Below are 18,739 nucleotides of genomic sequence, written 5' to 3' on the forward strand. Positions count from 1 at the left end.
CCTTGTCTTGCACCTGATCCTAGGGGGGACATTTTTAGTCTCTTTCCATTGAGTACAATGCTGCCTATCAGTTTTTCATATATTCCCTCTATCATTGAGGGAGTTACCTTTGATTCCTATCTTTTGGAGTGTTTTTGTCTGAAAAGGATGCTGAATTTTTCGAATGCTTTTTCAGCATTAATCGAGATGATCATGTGATTTTTCCCTTTTGATTTGTTAATGTGCTGTATTACATAATTGATTTTCTTATGTTCAACCATCCCTGCATTTCTGGTATAATCCCCACTTGGTCATGGTGTATAATTCTTTTAATGTGCTGTTGAATTCGATTTGCTAATATTTTATTGAGAATTTTGGTGTCTATGTTCATTAGGGAGATTGGCCTGTAGTTTTCTTTTCTTGTAGCATCTTTACCCAGTTTTGGTGTTAAAATGGTATTAGTTTCATGAAATGAGTTTTGCAGAGTTCCTTTTCCCTCAATTTTTTGGAAAAATTTGAGCAGGATTGGTGTTAGTTCTTTCTAACACCAATGTTTGATAAAATTCCCCTGTGAAGCCATCTGGTCCTGGACTTTTCTTTGTAGGAAGATTTTTGATAACTGATTGTATTTCTTTACTTGTGATTAGTTTGTTGAGATCTTCCATTTCTTCCTGAGTCAGTGTAGTTTGTTTGTGCGTCTCCAGGAATTTGTCTGTTTTATCTAAGTTGTCTAGTTTATTTGCATATAGTTGTTCATAGTATCCTCTTATGATTTTTTTATTTCTTCAGGGTCTGTGGTAATGCACCCTTTCTCATTTCTGATTTTGTTTATTTGCATCCTTTCTCTTTTTTCCTTTGTCAGTCTTGCTAGTGGCCCATCAATTTTATTGATTTTTTCAAAGAACCAACTTTTGGTTTTATTGATTCTTTCTAGTGTTCTTTTGTTTTCCCATTCATTTAACTCTGCTTTAATCTTTGCTATTTCTCTTCTCGTATTTGCTTTGGGGTTAGTTTGCTGCTCTTTCTCAAGTTCCTCCAGGTTTGCTATTAAGTCTTTGATTTTTGTTCTTTCTTGTTTTTTAATATAGGCAGTTAGGGCAATAAATTTCCCTCTCAGCATAGCCTTTGCCATATCCCATAAGTTCTGATAGGTTGTATTCTCATTTTCATTCCTGTCCAGATAGCTACTGAGTTCTCTAGTAATATCTTCTTTGACCCACTGGTTGTTTAAGAGTGTGTTATTTAATCTCCATATTTTGTGAATGTTTTCATTCTTTGGTGGTTATTGATATCCAGCTTCAACCCATTGTGATCAGAGAAAGTGCTTTGAATAATTTCAATATTTTTAAATTTATAAAGACCTGTTTTGTGCCCCAGCATATGATCTATCCTGGAGAATGATCCATGAGCACTAGAGAAGAATGTATAACCTTGTCCTTTGGAGTGCAATGACCTATATGTGTCTGTTAGGTCTAATTCATTTATCAACTTATTTAACTTCTCTATTTCCTTGTTGATCTTCTGTCTGGTTGTTCTATCTATTGAGGAGAGTGGTGTATTGAAGTCTCCTACTATTATTGTTGAAACATCTATCACTTCTTTCTGTTTTGCCAATGTCTGTCTCGTGTACTTTGGAGCTCCTTGATTGGGAGCATAAACATTTATGATTGCTATATCTTCTTGGTGAATTGACCCTTTAATTAGTATATAGTGTCCTTCTTTGTCTCTTATGATGTCTTTACGTTTAAAGTTTATTTTGTCCAATATTAGTATAGCTAATCCTGGTTGATTACAACTTGCATGGAAGATCTTTTTCCAACCTTTCATTTTCAATCTATTTGTATCCTTGTGTCTAAGATGAGTCTCTTGTAAGCAGCATATAGCTGGATTATGTTTCCTAATCCATTCTGCCAATCTGTATCTTTTAATTGGAAGGTTTAGTCTGTTAAATTTCAAAGTTATTACTGAAAAGGCATTTCTCGATTTCACCATCTTATCTTTTTTACTTTGTTTGTCAGATCTATATATTCTTTTCATTCTTTCTCTTTGTATTCTTTAAATTACTCTTAGTGGTACTCTTCAATTCTGTGCCATCCTCCAGACCTCCCTCTCCTGTCCTTTTTTTTCAGCTGGCAGAACACCTTTTAGTATTTCTTGTAGGGCCGGTCTGTTGTTGACAAATTCTTTCAGGACTTCTTTGTCTGTGAAAACTTTAATCTCTCCCTCAATTTTTTTTTTAGGGGGTGCATGGTCCGGAAATTGAACCTGGATCTCCTGCATGGAAGGTGGGCATTCTAACCACTGAACTACCCATGTACCACTTTCCCTCAGTTTTGAAGGACAATTTGGTTGGGTACAGAATTCTTGGCTGGAAGTCTTTCTCTTTCAGGATCTTGAATATATCATATCACTGCCTTCTCACCTCCATAGTGCTAGTTGAGTAGTCTGAACTCAGTCTTATTTGATTTCCCTTATATGTCATAAGTTGTTTTTCTCTTGCCACTTTCAGGATTTTCTGCTTTGCTTCAACATTTGATAGACTGATTAGTATGTGCCTTGGGGAAGGCCTATTTGGATTTATTCTGTTTGGAGTTCATTGGGCTTCTTTGACTTGTATATTTATGTCCTTTATGAGAACTGGGAAGTTTCCCCCATTGTATCCTCAGCTACTCTTTCTAGCCTTTTACTCCTCTCTTCTCTTTCTGGGATGCCAATGATTCTTAAATTTGTGCATTTTGTTTTGCTTATCATTTCCCTGAGATCCAATTCAAGGTTTTCCATCTTTTTTGCCATTTTCTGTTTTGAATCTTCGAGGTCAGTTATCCTATCTTCTATATCACTTATTCTTTCTTCTGTCTCTTCAACTCTGGTTTTGTATACCTCTAGTGTGTTTTTTATTTGGTCAACAAAGTCTTTAATCCCTGTGATTTCCACTGTTTTTGTATTTATTCTTTCATATTCCTCTTTGTGCTCTTCTACATCTCCTTTATGTCATTTGCTATCCCACTTATTAAGTAGAGTTATATGAACACCTTTGATTAGTTGTTCTAACATCTGTGTCTCCACTGGTGTTTTAATTTGGTCATTAGGCAGGGCTATATCTGTCTGCATTGTGATATGCTTAGTGGTCTTCTGCTGTCTTTGCAGCATGTAAATACCTTGATTGATTTACTTTGGAAAATGATTTCTTTCGGTAGTCTAAAGCATTGTGTTTGAGGGATGGTTGTACAGCAAGTAGCAGGGCATGGGGTGGAGCACTCAACATGGTGATTTGTTTCAGGGGAAGTATGGGCATAGGTTGGGGATATTACACTGATGCTTGTGAATGTGGGTGCCCAGCAGCCAGGGAGGATGTAGCTCTGCTAGTACACTGGTCTGGGGGGTATAATCCTGGTGTGTGCTGGTCTAAGGCATGGGACCCTTTGTGCGCATGTGTAGAGCTGTAGCAGCAGATTGGCCTTACGCCTTCATGGATTATGGGCAGATGTGACCTGGCTGTGCAGGTTGGCCCTTTCTCAGATCTGGGAAGTGAGGTTGTATGCATGTGTGGTTCTAGGACTGTTGTAAGGTGTGGCTCCCAGAGGTGAATGATGTAATTGGGGGCCCATGGAGTACTGTAAATGGATTTGCTGAGTTCAGGGAGGGTGGGGTGAGGCTGTGTGATACTATGGGCAAGGGAGTGGGGGTAGCCTAGGTATGGAGGTTAGTACCCATAACCTTTAAGCACTGGCAATAGCCTGCAGGGAACAGGGTGGGGGAAGTAGTACTCAGGAGGGGTGCAGGAGAGGTGGGTTGGGCTGCACTTGGGGTGAGGGTGGGGGCAGGTACATGCACTGGGGGCTGGTGGGGCAGGGACACCTGGAGTGTGAGGAATGGGAGCAGGTGACAGGGTTCAGGTGCATGGGGTCTGGGGTGAGCTGCCAGTCAGGGGTTGTGCTGGTGAGGGTAGCATGCCCAAGGAATGTGGCCTGGCTTACTTCCTCATCCCATGCTCCTGTCCAGGCACTCCCACAGATTCCACAACTCTGAGCCTCTGTGCCAGGTTCCAGCTTTCTGCCTCTCAGTTCCTTGACCTCTGCAACCAGAGCTGCCACATGTGGTACAGAAGGTTCTCCTAGGTCAGCTGCATGCCTGCCTCAGTTGCCCTCCCATCCCTTCTCTTAACTTTTCCATGGAGCAGGGCTCATCTCTAGCTACTCTAGTTGGCCATCTTCCCAGAAGTCTGGGTGGGACTTTTTGATTAGTTTTGTTTCCATGGGGATGTGATCCAATTGTGGCTGGGAACTTTTGGTTAAATGGAGATGTGACCCCACCTTTTCAAGGTGGGTCTTAAATTGCTTACGGGAATTCTTTAAGAAAGGGACATTTTGGAGCCAACACAGAGAGCAGAGAGATGAAACCCACACACAGATATTTGAAGATGCCAAGCTAAGAGATGAAATCCAGAGTTTGTCCCATGGAAGCTAAGTGAAGACCAACAGATTCTTGGAGGGGAAACCATTGAAATCAGAAGCCGAGAGAGAAGGGCAGCAGACATCACCATGTGCCTTCCTGTGTAACAGAGAAACCCTGGACACAATTGGCTTTTCTTCGGAATCAAGGTATCTTTCTTTGGATGCCTTAATTTGGACATTTTCATGGCCCTAGGATTGCAAAACTATAATTTAGCAAATTCCCTTTGAAAAAGCCAATCCATTTCTGGTATATTGCATTTGGCAGTTTACCAAACTGAAACACTTATTAAGTTTTGCACTTTGTTTTTTTTATGACACCTAAATAGTGGAAGTAATACTGGTCTACAAATATTAATGCACACATCATTAAAAAAAACTATTTTGACAAAATGAAACCTGTTTTTGCCAGACAAAAAATATAACCATGGTATAAACCACCATAAAAAACTGTTTATACTTGTAATAATTTCCTGTTGCTGCTGTGACAAATTTTCACAAATAGTTTAAAATAACAAACATTATTTTACAGTTCTGGAGGTCAGAAGCCCTAAAATTAGGTGTTGGCAGGACTGTGCTCCTTCTAGAGGCTCTAGGGAAGAATCTGTTTCCTTGTCTTTTCTAGATTGTAGGAGTGCATGGCCCTTCCTCCATCTTCAAAGCCAATAGTGCAGCATCTTCCAATCTCTCTGTCTCTCTGATGACTACTCCCTTTCTTTTGTTGTCACATTGCCTTATGCTCTGGCCCTTCTGCCTCTCTCTTATAAAGAAGGATCTTTGTGATTATATGGGATCCACACAGATAATCCATGATAATTTCATCTCAATATCTTAATGTAATCACATCTGCCAAATCCTGTTTACTACGTGAGGTAATATATTCTCAGATTCTGAGGATTAAGACATGGACATCTTTGGAGGGCCATTATTCAACCTACTATAATTCTCATTAATAGAACATTAATTCAGCCTACTATAATACTGTTCAGGCAAAAAGGAGAAAAGGAGTAATGGTTTTATTACTGAAAGATAAACATATTGAACAGTTTCTTCCATCTTTTTTTCCATCTTTTTAAATGAATGGTTTTTACAGTTATAATCATACTGCATATATAATTTGGAATCCCAATTTTTCACTAAATAGCATATATATTATTTTTTCTGTGTTAGTATATAGTCTGAATAAGTATTTATTGACTACGTAATATTCCATTGAGTGGGTGTACCATATTTTAGGATTTCCTTATTTTTGGAAATTTAAGTTCTTTTATATTTTTAAATATAATAAATAACTTTGTGACATGTTTTTGATTACAAGGAATTTTGTGCATGTTCATCAGTTTTTTCCTGGGATAGATTCCAAGATATGAAATTACAGGATCCAATGCTTTTTAGATCAATGTTTATCAAAGGGTTTATACCAATTTTCAGAACTATAATAAATATTTTAGTGACCATTTTACTACATTCTTACTGGCATCAAATAAGACAACAATAAGTACAATAATAACTTTGCTAATCTGTTAGGTGGTGTTTCAGTTTGCTGAAGCTGCAAAAATGTTATATACCAGAAATGGGCTGGCTTTTACAATGGGGATTCATTAGTTTACAAATTTACAGTTCTAAGGCTATGAAAATACCTAAATTAAGGCATCAAGAGGAATATACCTTCTTTGAGGAAAGGCTGCTGGCATCTGGGACACCTCTGTCACCTGGGAAGGCACATGGCTGGCATCTGCTGATCCTTCACTCCTGAGTTCCATTGCATTCAGCTTCTGATTCTAGTGGCTTTCTCTCTGAGCATCTATGGGTCCTCTCTTAACATCTCTGGAGTGTTTCTCTCTAAGCTCTCTTGGTATTTCTGTCCTTTATCCTCTCATTAAAGACACCAGTAAAGGATAAAGACCCAACTTGAATGGGGTGAGTCACATCTCAATTGGAACAACCTAATCAAAATGTCCTGTCCCCAATAGGTCTGCACCCACAAGAAAGGATGAAAAGAACATGGCCTTTTCTGGGGTACATAACAGCTCCAAACTACTACGGAAGGAATATATATTTTACTTAAAAAATTTGCATTCATTTGTTTACAAGGGCGATCAAACATTTTCCACAGGTTTGTCACTAGCTATAGTCCTTCAATTACATTTTCAATTATATTATATTATCAAATTATCAATTTAGGTCTTTTACTTTTAGGGGTCAAGGTACTTTTTAAATCAATTTGTCTAATACCCATGTATTTTAAGGTTTATTTTATGTTTGTGATATTTGCTATAGTTATTTTCTGTAGTCTCTTGTTGCTATACTTTTTTTTGTTGTTGCTATACTTTTATGTCTAGAAGTTTCAAATTTGTATATATCTAATCTGTACATCCTTTCCTTGTTCTTTGTTGGGTCTTTAAAAAATTCTCTTTCCCCAGTGGTTTGATACATAGTATATTTAATGTTCTTCTGGTTTTTCTTATGATTTAAAAAAGATTTCTTTAATCCTTCTGGAAGTTATATTATTATAAAATCTGTGGTGAGGACCTGAGTACCTGTTTATATTTTACCTAGAAGAAGGACTCCATTTACATTTCTAAGTTCTCTGCATTGAGCTACCTGCCTTCTCCCTCTTCAATGACAAGAAATTAACAAGTGACAGAACAAAAAATGCTGTGATGTTTCCCTAGTCACAGAGAGTAAGTTTCCCTTTTTCTGACTCTGTCTGAAGTTCTCCAAATATTCTCACCTTGTGATTATTATTTTAGCTTAAAATTAAGACAGAAGTAGCCTTAGATAAATGGGCTTAAATGTACTGAAAATGCTCAAAAGTGGAAAAATAGAATACACAAGTTGGTTTAGTTTGCTAATGCTGCTAGGATGCAATATACCAGAAATGGGTTGGCTTTTATAAAGGAGATTTATTAAGTTACAACTTTACATTTCCAAGGCCATAAAAGGTCCAAACTAAGGCATCCAGAAAAAAATACTTTGACTCAAGAAATGCAGATGGTATCTGGAACACCTCGGTTAGCTAGGAAGGCACGTGACTGGCATCTGCTTTTTCTTTGGCTTCGGGTTTCAAACAGCTTCCCCAGGGTGTTTTTTTTTTTTTCCTGCATCTCAAAAGGTCTCTGTCTGTGTTGGCTCTGAGTTTTTCCTAAAATAGTTCCTCTTAAAGGACTCCAGTAAGTGGATTAAGACCCACCTTGAATGGGTGGAGAAACATCTCCATGGAAATACCTAATCAAAAGGTCACACCCACAATTGGGTGGGTCACATCTCCATGGAAACAACTTAATAAAAAAGATCCCACCCAAACAATAGGTCTGTCTCCACAAGACTGGATTAGGAAAAAGAACATCACTTATCTGGGGTACATAACCGTTTCAAGCCAGTACACAAGTCAAACTTTAAAAAAGTTGGAAAATATTCTATCAAATGTAAAGTATCAAAAATTTGATAAATAAATGTGAATTCTGAATGAATTCTTTAGGTAAATTAATCCAGAACTTCAATCTTTCCTCTGAACAATTACCTAGACCAGAGTTTTCCATTAGAAATAAAATGTGAGCCACATATGTAATTTTAAGTTTTCTTGTACCCACATTAATAAAGTTAAAAGGGACAGGTAAAGTTACTTTTAATAATGTATTTTATTTATCACATTGTATCCAAAATATTATTATTTCAGCACATAATCTATATTAAAAATTATTAATGAGAGATAGTTTATATTCTTTTTTTTCATATAAGTCTTTGAAATTCAGTGTTTATGTTACCATTATAGAACTTCTCAATTCAGATTAACCTCGTTTCAAGTGCTTAGTAGCCACTTGTAGCTAGTGGCTGCCTTATTGGACAGAAAAGCTTTAGACACATTGACATATTTTGGCTTCTTTACTCCATTTTTTCCTACATTCCATGCTGAGCCACCTTTTAAATTAATATCTTTCCTCAGGGCCTAATTTAGTTGATTAAATTTTGGGATTGTTTGGTTTTTAAGTATAACTTTTCTTGACAGAACTTGGGTGTTTCCTAATCCCTCCTGTCATGGTTTTCAGACCTATTGGGTCATTGGTATAGATGGTTAATCAATATCTCTATCACTATGTCTATCTGACGCTTTTTGCCTCTGCCTCTCTCCTTCCACTCTTTTCCCTCCATTTTCAGAATAAAAAAAACTTTATGATATTTTTCTGATTAAAAGAGTCATATGTTTATTTTGAAAAAAGAAAAAATATAATAAGGTCCCCAAAAGGAAAAAAGAAGAAAATAAAAATCAACAGTAGCTCATTACACAAAAATAACCAATGGTAGCATCTAGGTGGCTCTTCTGTCGGGTAGCTGATGGCTGGGTAGCTGATGGCTGGGGGTAAGTGGCCGTACTGAGTCAGTCACACAGACACACAGCACACGACTCAGGAGACAACCCTCAGGGGTGAGTGGAAGGTGTCCGATTTATTGAGGAAGTGCACAGGCTTATATGAGCAGGAAGCATGCAGGGACACGTGTCAGGCTGGGATTGGTGGCCATTGTTGCTAGGGTGGAGGGCACAGTTCTGGGATTGGTCACCATTGTTGCTAGGGCGGAGGGCAGATTTAAGGTCAGCCATTTTGTGTTGCCTTGCATCAGCCATGGCAGCCATGTTGGTGATATTTTATGGCTTCTCCAACGCTCTTCTTTCAGACTTGTAAACATACATTTATGAAAAGATAAACATGTAATATATGCTAGTTTTACTTTGTCTTTTACACATAATATATTATGGATATATTTACATTAAAAATTATGGGCTGACTTTATCATTCTGCATGACTGCATAGTATTCCATATATGTACTTATCATGTTTTATATAACCAGCCTCATACTGTTAGAAATTTAAATTATTTCCAATTTTTTGCTCTTATAAACAGTTCATCAATGAACGGCTTTATACACACTTCTTTGCATAAGCATCTCATAAATTTCTAAGAATAAATTCCTAAAATAGATAAAATTTTGATTGATAGAATTAGCTTTCCTTCAGAAAGTTTATCTAATTTACATTCTTTACAATTGTGTATGAAATTGTTTATCATATCTTCATTGACACTGATAGTTTCTTTTCTAATCAAGTTCATTTTATTTGGAATCTTCCTTATATCACTTTTAAAATTCTAGAAGTACCTTACCATTGATTGTAATAGGAAGAGAAGTTCAAAGTTTGGGGGATTAAATTATATACTATATATCTCTAAATGATTTCATGCATGAAAAAGGATCTAACCTGGTGTGTCAAACAGGATGGGCTTGGTTACAGTGAAGTAAGGTCCAATTCAAAATTTGTTTTTTGCTCATGGTTCATATCCATTAAAGTTCAATAGGGTAGCTTTGTTCATCATAAACACTGGGAACTCAAGCTGACAGAGGTTCAATCATGATCCTTGCTACTATAATCACCTCATCAGGAGGAAGAGGACTTTGCAAGTAATGCTCTTGTTCTCTAAGCTTCTACCTCAACAGACACAAGTCACTCTGCTCATATTTCATTTCCCAAAGCAAGCCAAATGAACATACCTAACTTCAAAGGAGATAAGGAAGTATGGATTTACCAGCCTGTGAGGAGAATAGGATTATATGTGAATATTCCGATGACTGTTATGCCCTGGTGGAAAGGAGTAACTATCAGATTCGTATTTTTATTCAAATATCACAGATAAGAAAACTTAGACTTAAAACAGAATTTAATAAATAGTTCAAGTTCACTTAGCCTTGTGTGACAAAGCTAGAATTATAATTTATAAATTATAATTATAAATTATAGAATTATAATTTAGGCCTGACTGACTTTAACTTCATTGTCTTCATACTACATTATCCTCTAGGATCATCTGCTATATCCAAAAGAAATCCAGATTTTCTCTTCTATTCCTGAGTAAATGTGGGTTCCTCAGATTCTCTGGAGCTGTTTCCATGCCCCTTGCTTTATCAGCCAGCACATCAAACACATCACTGTGTCTCATCCTTGGTAAGTGTGCCAGTTTGAAAGGATGTATGTATCTTGGAAAAGCCATGTTTTAAACATAACCCAATTTTGTAAAGGCAGCCATTTCTTCCAATCCATATTCAGTACTGTATGTTGTAAACTTTAATTAGATTATTTCCATGGAGATATGACTTACTCAAGAGTGGATATTAAACTGGATTAGGTGGAGATGTGTCTCTACCCATTCCAGGTGGGTCATGATTACTTTACTGAAATCCTATAAAAAAGGAAACATTTTGAAGAAAACTGGAGATTCAGAGAGAGCAGAGAAGGATGACAGAGCCATGAGAAAGCCACAATAGAAAATGCAGCAGAACCATGAAGCAGAGAGTGTACCAACCAGTAACTTTTGGAGATGAAGAAGGAAAACACCTCCTGGGTTGCTGGAGAGAAAGCTAGCAGATGATACCATGTTTGCCACATGCCCTTCCAGCTAAAAGAGAAACCCTGACCAAGTTTGTCATGTGCCTTTCACTTGAGAGAGAAACACTGAACCCATCAGCCTTTCTTGAGTGAAGATAACCTCTTCTGGGTTAATTTGGACATTTTTATAGCCTTGCTTTAATTGGGACATTTTCTTGGCCTTAGAACTATAAACTAGCAACTTATTAAATTCCCCTTTTCAAAAGCCATTCTGTTTCTGGTATATTGCATTCCAGCAGTTAGCAAATTAGAATAGTAGGCCTTTCTGTTTCCCATGTGACAAACTCTGCCTAAAGTCAATTCTCCTGCAAAAGTGCCCACTATCATGTCTGTCTCATAAGGCACACACTTTGGTTCATCCATTTGTAAGTATCATGGTATCATTGCTTCAGGGATATTTTCTTGCAAATATCCTATTATAAGAACATGTTTCAATTCAAAATATCTAAAGAATGTAATTTTGGACAAATGTGGCTATCTTGACAAGGTTCCTGTCTATGGGATTTTTGTTTTTGATAATGATATTCTAGAACAAGGAAACTAAAATTTGTTGAGTACCTACTGCTAGAAGAAATCAAAGAAAGCCTAAATAAATGTGTTTATGGATTAGAAGACTAAATATCGTTATGATGCCTATTCTACCCAAAGTGATTTAGAGTGTCAACACAATCAATCAAAATTCCAACAACCTTCTTTGCAGAAATGTAGAAGCCAATCATCACATTTATGTGGAAGGCTAAGCGTACCCAAATATCCAAATTAATCTTGAAAACGAAGAAAGAAGTTGGAGGACTCACACTTTCCAGTTTTAGAACTTACGGTAATAAAAAAAACAGTAATAAAAAAGCATGGAACTGGCATAGGGACAGACATATTTAGGGAACTGGATTGAGAATTCAGAAATCAAACCTCACATCTATGATTTTTGACACATGTGCTAAGTCCACTTAATGTGAAAAGAATAGTCTTTTCAACAAAGTGCTAGGAAAACTGAATATCCATATGCAAAAGAATGAAATTGGATCCACATTTTACACTATACACAAAAATTAACTCAAAATGGATCAAGACCTAAATATAGGAACTAGAACTATAAGACTTTTAGAAGAAAACATATAGAAATACCTTCAAGACCTTGTGATAGGCAATTGTTTCTTAGATTTTACACCAAAAGCATGAGCAACAAAAGAAAAAACAGATAAATGAAACTTCATCAAAACGAAAAACTTTGGTGCATCAAAGGACTTCATTATGAAAGTAGAGAGAAAACCTAGACAACATAATGGGAGAAAATTTTCATAAACCGCATATCTGATAGTTGATTAATATTCAAAATAGATAAACAAATCCTACAACTCAGCAACCAAAAGGTAAACAATTGAAAAATGGGCCAAAGACTTGAATAGACATTTCTCCACAGAATATGTACAAATAACTAAAATCACATGAAAATATGCACATCATTAGCCATTAGGGATATGCAAATCAAAACCACAATGTGATACCATTTCATACTGACTAGAGTGGCTATTAAAAAATGGAAAATTATAGGTGTTGAAGAGGATGTAGAGAAATAGGAACACTCATTAATTGCTGCTGGAAATGTAGCCACTGTGGAAGACAATTTGGCAGTTTCTCAGGAAGTTAAGTATAGTATTACCATATGACCCAGCAATTCCACTTCTAGGTATATAACCAGAAAAATTGAAAGCAGGGATTCTAACAGATATTTGCACACTGATGTTCATAACACCATGGTTCATAACTGCTAAAGATGGAAGCAACTGTAGTGTCCACTAACTGATGAATGAATAAACAAATGTGGTATATACACACTGTAGTAGTTTAAGGTGTCAATTTAGCCAGGTGATGGAGCCCAGTTTTCTGTTGCTGTGTGCTTAAATCATCAGTAAATGAAATTCATCCATGGCTGATTGCAGATATAATCTGCATTGACTAAGGGGAGTGCCTTCTAAGGGGAATGCCTTCTGCAATGAATGATGTTAATTTAATTAGCTGGAGGCTTAAAAGGAGAAGTCAGAAGAGAAAGAAGGAGCCCTACATAGCTTAGTACACCTCAGCTCACTGCTCAGAGCTCAGACCCAAGCATTTGGAGATGCAGAAGGGAAACACCCCAGGGAAAGCTGTTTGAACCCAGAAGCCAGGAGAGTGGACCAGTGGACATTGCCATGTGCCTTCCCATGTGACAGAAAGTCCCAGATGAAATCTAGCTGCCTTTCCTCCAAGGAACTGTAAATTGCCACCTAAATAAATCCCCTTTATAAAGTCCAATCCATCTCTGGTGTATTGCATTCCAGCAACCTCAGCAAACTAAAACACATGCAATGGAATATTATTCATCCCTAAACAGAAGTGAAGTTCTGATATATGTAACAACATGGATGAACCTTGAAGATAGCATGTTGAAGGAAATAAGTCAGACACAGAAGGTCAAATATTGCATGATCTCACTGATATGAAATAATTGATGTAAACAAATTCATAGAGTCAGAAACTGGAATATGGGTTACCAGGGGCTGGGGGCAGGGTAGGGGATGAAAGTTAATGCTTCAATTTTACAGAGTTTCTACTGGGATGATGGAAAACTTTTGGTATTGAATGTGGTGATGGTAGTGCAACATTGTGAATGTTAATAGTGGCATTAAATTATTTCTTTGACAGTGGTCAAAGGAGAGATTTTAGGTATATATGTTACTAGAATAAAAATTTTAAAAATACAGTAAAGGATAGTATGATACAATGTAAACCAATGATTATAATTAATAGTACAATTATAATATTCTTTCATCAATTGTTACAAGTATTTCACACTAATGCAAGTTGTTAAATATAGGGGTGGAGGGATGGTGGAATGTGCTTTACTTTGCTAATGCTGTCAGAATGCAATATATCAGAAATGGAATGGTTTTTATGAAGGGGATTTATTAAGTTACAAGCTTGAGGTTCTAAGTTCATAAAAATGTTCAAACCAAGACATCCAGAGAGAGATACCATGACTCTGAAGAGAGGCTGATGTCTATCACATAGGAAGGCACATGGCTGGAATCTATTGGTCCTTGTTCCTGGGTTCCATTGCTTCCAGCTTCTGATTCCAGAGGCTTCCTCTCTAAGCATCTGTGGGATTCTGACTTATCTGCTCTGGGGCAAAACTCTAGATTTTATCTCAGCTTAGCATTTTCTGGGGCCAGAGATATCTTCTTTTCAGGTTCTGGCTATTTCTATGAGTCCTATCCTAGCACCCGGGTTATGTCTAGCTCCAAATGTTTGCATCTCTATCGGCTGTGAAGCAAATGTGCTTTTACAAAATGTCTCCCTTTTTAAAGGACTCCAGTAAACTAATCAAGACTCACCTTAAATGAGTGAGGTCACACCTCCATCTAAGCAAAAGGTCCAACTCACAATTAGGTGTGTCACATCTCCGTGGAAACAATTCAAATAAAAGTCACACCCAAAACTGGATTTGTCACATCTCCTTGGAAACAATCCAATCAAAGTTTCCACCTTAAACAATAGGTCTGTCCCCACAAGTTTGGATCAGGAGAAAGAATATGGCTTTTCTGGAGTACACAACATTTCAAACTAGCTCAGGAGTATATGGGAATTATATGTTTTCTTTGTGATGCTTCTGTAAACCTACAAGTTCTCTAATATAAAAAGAAAAAGTGTGTTTAACTATGTTGTTAGGATTTGGAAATGGGTCTTTAACTTGAGATCATCTTATTTAGATGCAAATAATAGAAAATTCAGCCTATCCTGGCTTAAGCAAAAACAGGGTATTTATTGGTGTAGGCAACTGAAAAGCATAGATATAGACAGAGCTTCAAAAATGGTTTGATTCAGGGGCTCATAAAATGTCACTAGGCCCAAATTTCCCTCTATTTCTTGGCAACAGTTTTCCTTATGTTGGCTTCATCTTCAAGCTCTAAGTGGTGGCAAGAAGGCTCTGGTAGCATCAACCTTTTGTCTACCCAGATTTAAGTTAAAAGATGATATGTTTCTCGGCATTCCCACAGAAGTTTTGTTATATTTCATTGGCTGTGATTGGTCTTTGTCTATCCCATAACTAACTATGGGCTGGGTAATGTGATGCTGCAATTGACCAGGCCTGACTTATTGCCCACCTTTGCAATTAGTGATATGTTGTCCCCTCTCTGCACAAAGACTTCTTGAAAGTGAGTATGGGAATGGTTCTAGAGAAGAAAATTAGGGTGCAATTGCCAGAAGAAAGTTAAATATATGCTGTATAGTGAAAATAACTGATACCCAGTACAAACAGTACTTTCAAATCAACACCTTCTCCCTTTTTCACCCCTTACAATAGTTCACAGTAATTAAAATGTTTAAATGTTACAGAAGCTTAACTCAAAGTTTATATCAGGAATAAAGAAAAATGTTCTTTAGAAGATAAACATTTGCCCAATACTTACTATGAAACATGAAAAGTTTCCATTCTTCCTTAGACGTCAAAAGCTTAAAGCTATATTAATGTTCAATTACAGAGACTTCCTCTTCCCAAAATTTTACTATAGTTTTTTATTTCTACTTTTCTAGTTAACTTAAAAAAAAAAACCTGTACTTAAGACTACAAGAAAAAATACATATGCTTGCAGAAAAAAATGAAGAATACAGACAAACCCAGAGATAATCATCTTGGTATTATTTTTCCTTGTATGTATACAATAAACTTCTTTCATGTGCAAAATGAGGTTAGTATTGGGCACACTATTTGTAAGTCTTTTAATATATAGTGAATATTTTACCATATTTTTAGATATTATACATGATTTTTAATGAGTGCTTGGCATTTCTCCAATGAATATACCACAGTTTATTTACACATCCTTACAATTTTTTTGTTATATAAAATAATATAGCAATGGAAGTTTTTGTGCATTTGTCTTTGTATATAGGTGTAATTAATTTCTTAGGATAAATTTTAGAAGTGGATTTGCTCCCCATAAAGACTATAGCACCATAAACAATCTTTTTTTTTTTCAATTGGGGATAGAGAAATAACAGAAAAAGCAGTAGTGTATCATCACTTTGCACACAGGCACTAATTTGGGGCTTGTTTAAATTTAGTAGTTTCCTGAGAAAGGTCACCTGGTTGACAGTTGAGCTGTCCTTGAAAAGTCATTTGACTCTTCCTATTTTCCATTTACTTTCTCATCTACTGGGCAAAGAACAATGTTTTTTATTCAGATGGCTATTGGTAGCCTGTTTTTTTTGTGTGTGTTAAATTAGGCAATCAATGCCACATGCCAGAGGTTTAGAAGGAACACTCTACCTGGGAAAATACCCTGGATACAAGTCAGGCCACGCCTCCTCCAGGGTTTGGGTTAGGAACTATATCTGGGTAGCATAAAATATGCAGGGGATGAGCAAATTTTATATATTTTGAAGGGGCAAAAACCACTTTGGGTATCTTACCTTAAGCCATTGCAACATAAAATCACTAAAATAGGAAAGTTGAAACCTGTCATCCATCCCACAGCATTCATAATACCATTTCCCCATCAGTGACAATGAAGCTGTTTTTTTTAATTAAAAAAAAAATCTAAAATTTTTTATTGATAAAACAACATACAAACACAAACATTCTTTTTGAATTAATTTTAAAATTAAAAAAATACATAATAAACAAACACAAACGTTCTTAACTTATCATCATTCCATTCTACATATATAATCAGTAGTTCACAATATCATCACATAGTTGCATATTTATCATCATGATCATTTCTTAGAACATTTGCATCAATTCAGAAAAAGAAATCAAAAGAAAACAGAAAAAAATTCATATATATATACATACCCCTTACCCTTTCATTGATCACTAGCATTTCAATCTAAATTTATTTTAACATTTGTTCTCCCTATTATATTTTTATTCCATATGTTTTACTCATCTATTGATAAGGTAGATAAAAGGAGCATCAGACACAAGGTTTTCACAATCACACAGTCACATTGTGAAAGCTATATCATTATACAATCATTGTCAAGAAACATGGCTACTGGAACACAGCTCTACATTTTCAGGCAGTTCCCTCCAGCCTCTCCAATACATCTTGACTAATAAGGTGATATCTATTTAATACATAAAATAACCTCCAGGATAACCTCTCAATTCTGTTTGGAATCTCTCAGCTATTGACACTTTATTTTGTCTCATTTCACTCTTCCCCCTTTTGATTGAGAAGGTTTTCTCAATCCCTTGAGGCTGAGTCTCAACTCACTCTAGGATCTCTGTCCCATGTTACCAGGAAGGTCCACACCCCTGGGAGTCATGTCCCATGTAGACAGGCGGAGGGTGGTGAGTTTGCTTGTTGTGTTGGCTGGAGAGAGAGGCCACATCTGAGCAACAAAAGAGGTTCTCTTGGGGATGACTCTTAGGCCTAATTTTAAGTAGGCCTGACCTATCCTTTGTGGGGTTAAGTTTCATAGGAACAACCCCCAAGATTGGGGGCTCAGCCTATTGCTTTAGTTGTCCACACTGCTTGTGAGAATATGAAGAATTCAACTTGGGGAAGTTGAATTTTCCCCCTGTCTCACCATTCCCCAAAGGAGACTTTGCAAGTACTTTTTTATTCACTGTTCAGATCACTCTGGGATTTATCAGGGCATCACTCTGGACAAACCAACAAAATCTCATGCCCTACTCAAGACTCCATGTATTTATGGTGTTCAATTAAGCTTTCTACATAAGTTGTATTAGGAAATGCACTAGTCAAAATATAAATTTTGTACCAAATAAACATTTTTTGCTTTAGTCTCACACATAAGTTAAAATTAAAAAATATTAATTACCATCTATTGTCAACATGCTACAGTAATGACATTCTTTTGTTCTTCCTCATGCAAAAACATTTTTTAAATTTGCACATTTAATCACTATCATTATATATTCTAGGCATTCCTGGATTATACCATCTCAGTCTTTATCATCTATCTTTCTTTCTAATTTCATTTGTGCCCCCCACCCTCTTCCCTCTATCATTCTCACATTCAGCTTCATTCAGTGTTTTAACATAATTGTATTACAGTTAGGTAGTATTGTGCTATCCATTTCTGAGTTTTTACAGTCAGTCCAGACACAAACATTCTTAACATGCAAACATTCCATGCATGGTGTACAATCAATGGCTAACAATATCATCATATAATTGTGTATTCATCATCATGATCTCTTTAAAAAATTATTTGCTTATTTATTTTTTTTCTCATGGGCAGGTACCAGGAATCAAACCTGGGTCTCTGGCATGGCAGGCAAGAACTCTGCCTGCTGAGCCACCATGGCCCACCCCATCAGGATAATTTTTTAGAGCATTTACATCACTCCAGAAAAGAAATAAAAAGAAAAAAGAAAAAACTCTTATATTTCATACCCCAAACCACTCCCCTTCATTGACTACTAGTATTTCCATCTACCCAATTTATTTTAACCTTTGTTCCCCCTACTATTTATTTTTTATCCATAGTTTTTACTCATCTGTCCATAACCTAGATAAAAGGAGCATCAGACACAAGGACTTTACAATTACACAGTCACATTATGAAAGTTATATCATTATACAATCATCTTCAAGAAACATGGCTACTGGAACACAGCTCTACAGTTTCAGGTACTTCCCCTTAGCCACTCAATACACCATAAACTGAAAAGGGATATCTATATAAAGCATAAAAATAACCTCCAGGATAACCTCTTGACTGTTTGAAATCTATCAGCCACTAACACTTTGTTTTTTCTCATTTCTCTCTTTCCCCTTTTGGTCAAGAAGATTTTCTCAATGCTTTGATGCTGGGTCCCAACTCATCCCGGGATTTCTGTCCCACATTGCTAGGGAG

General features: G+C 36.4%; 1 long non-coding RNA gene across 2 annotated transcripts in view; it reads left to right on the forward strand.

Moving 5' to 3' along the window:
• LOC143643657 (uncharacterized) overlaps window positions 1–18,739 on the forward strand; it is a 102,614-nt gene that overhangs the window by 19,847 nt on the left and 64,028 nt on the right. The window contains exons 2-4 of one of the 2 annotated variants that reach the window (XR_013156311.1): window positions 6,990–7,114; window positions 10,284–10,426; window positions 15,440–15,588. This is a non-coding gene — a long non-coding RNA (uncharacterized LOC143643657). Of the gene's footprint in view, window positions 1–6,989; window positions 7,115–10,283; window positions 10,427–15,439; window positions 15,589–18,739 lie in introns of those variants that run through there. The other variant, XR_013156310.1, reaches the window with a different exon arrangement.

The sequence above is a fragment of the Tamandua tetradactyla genome, chromosome 8 (genome assembly GCF_023851605.1).
Source record: "Tamandua tetradactyla isolate mTamTet1 chromosome 8, mTamTet1.pri, whole genome shotgun sequence".
NCBI classification, from domain to species: Eukaryota; Metazoa; Chordata; class Mammalia; order Pilosa; family Myrmecophagidae; genus Tamandua; species Tamandua tetradactyla.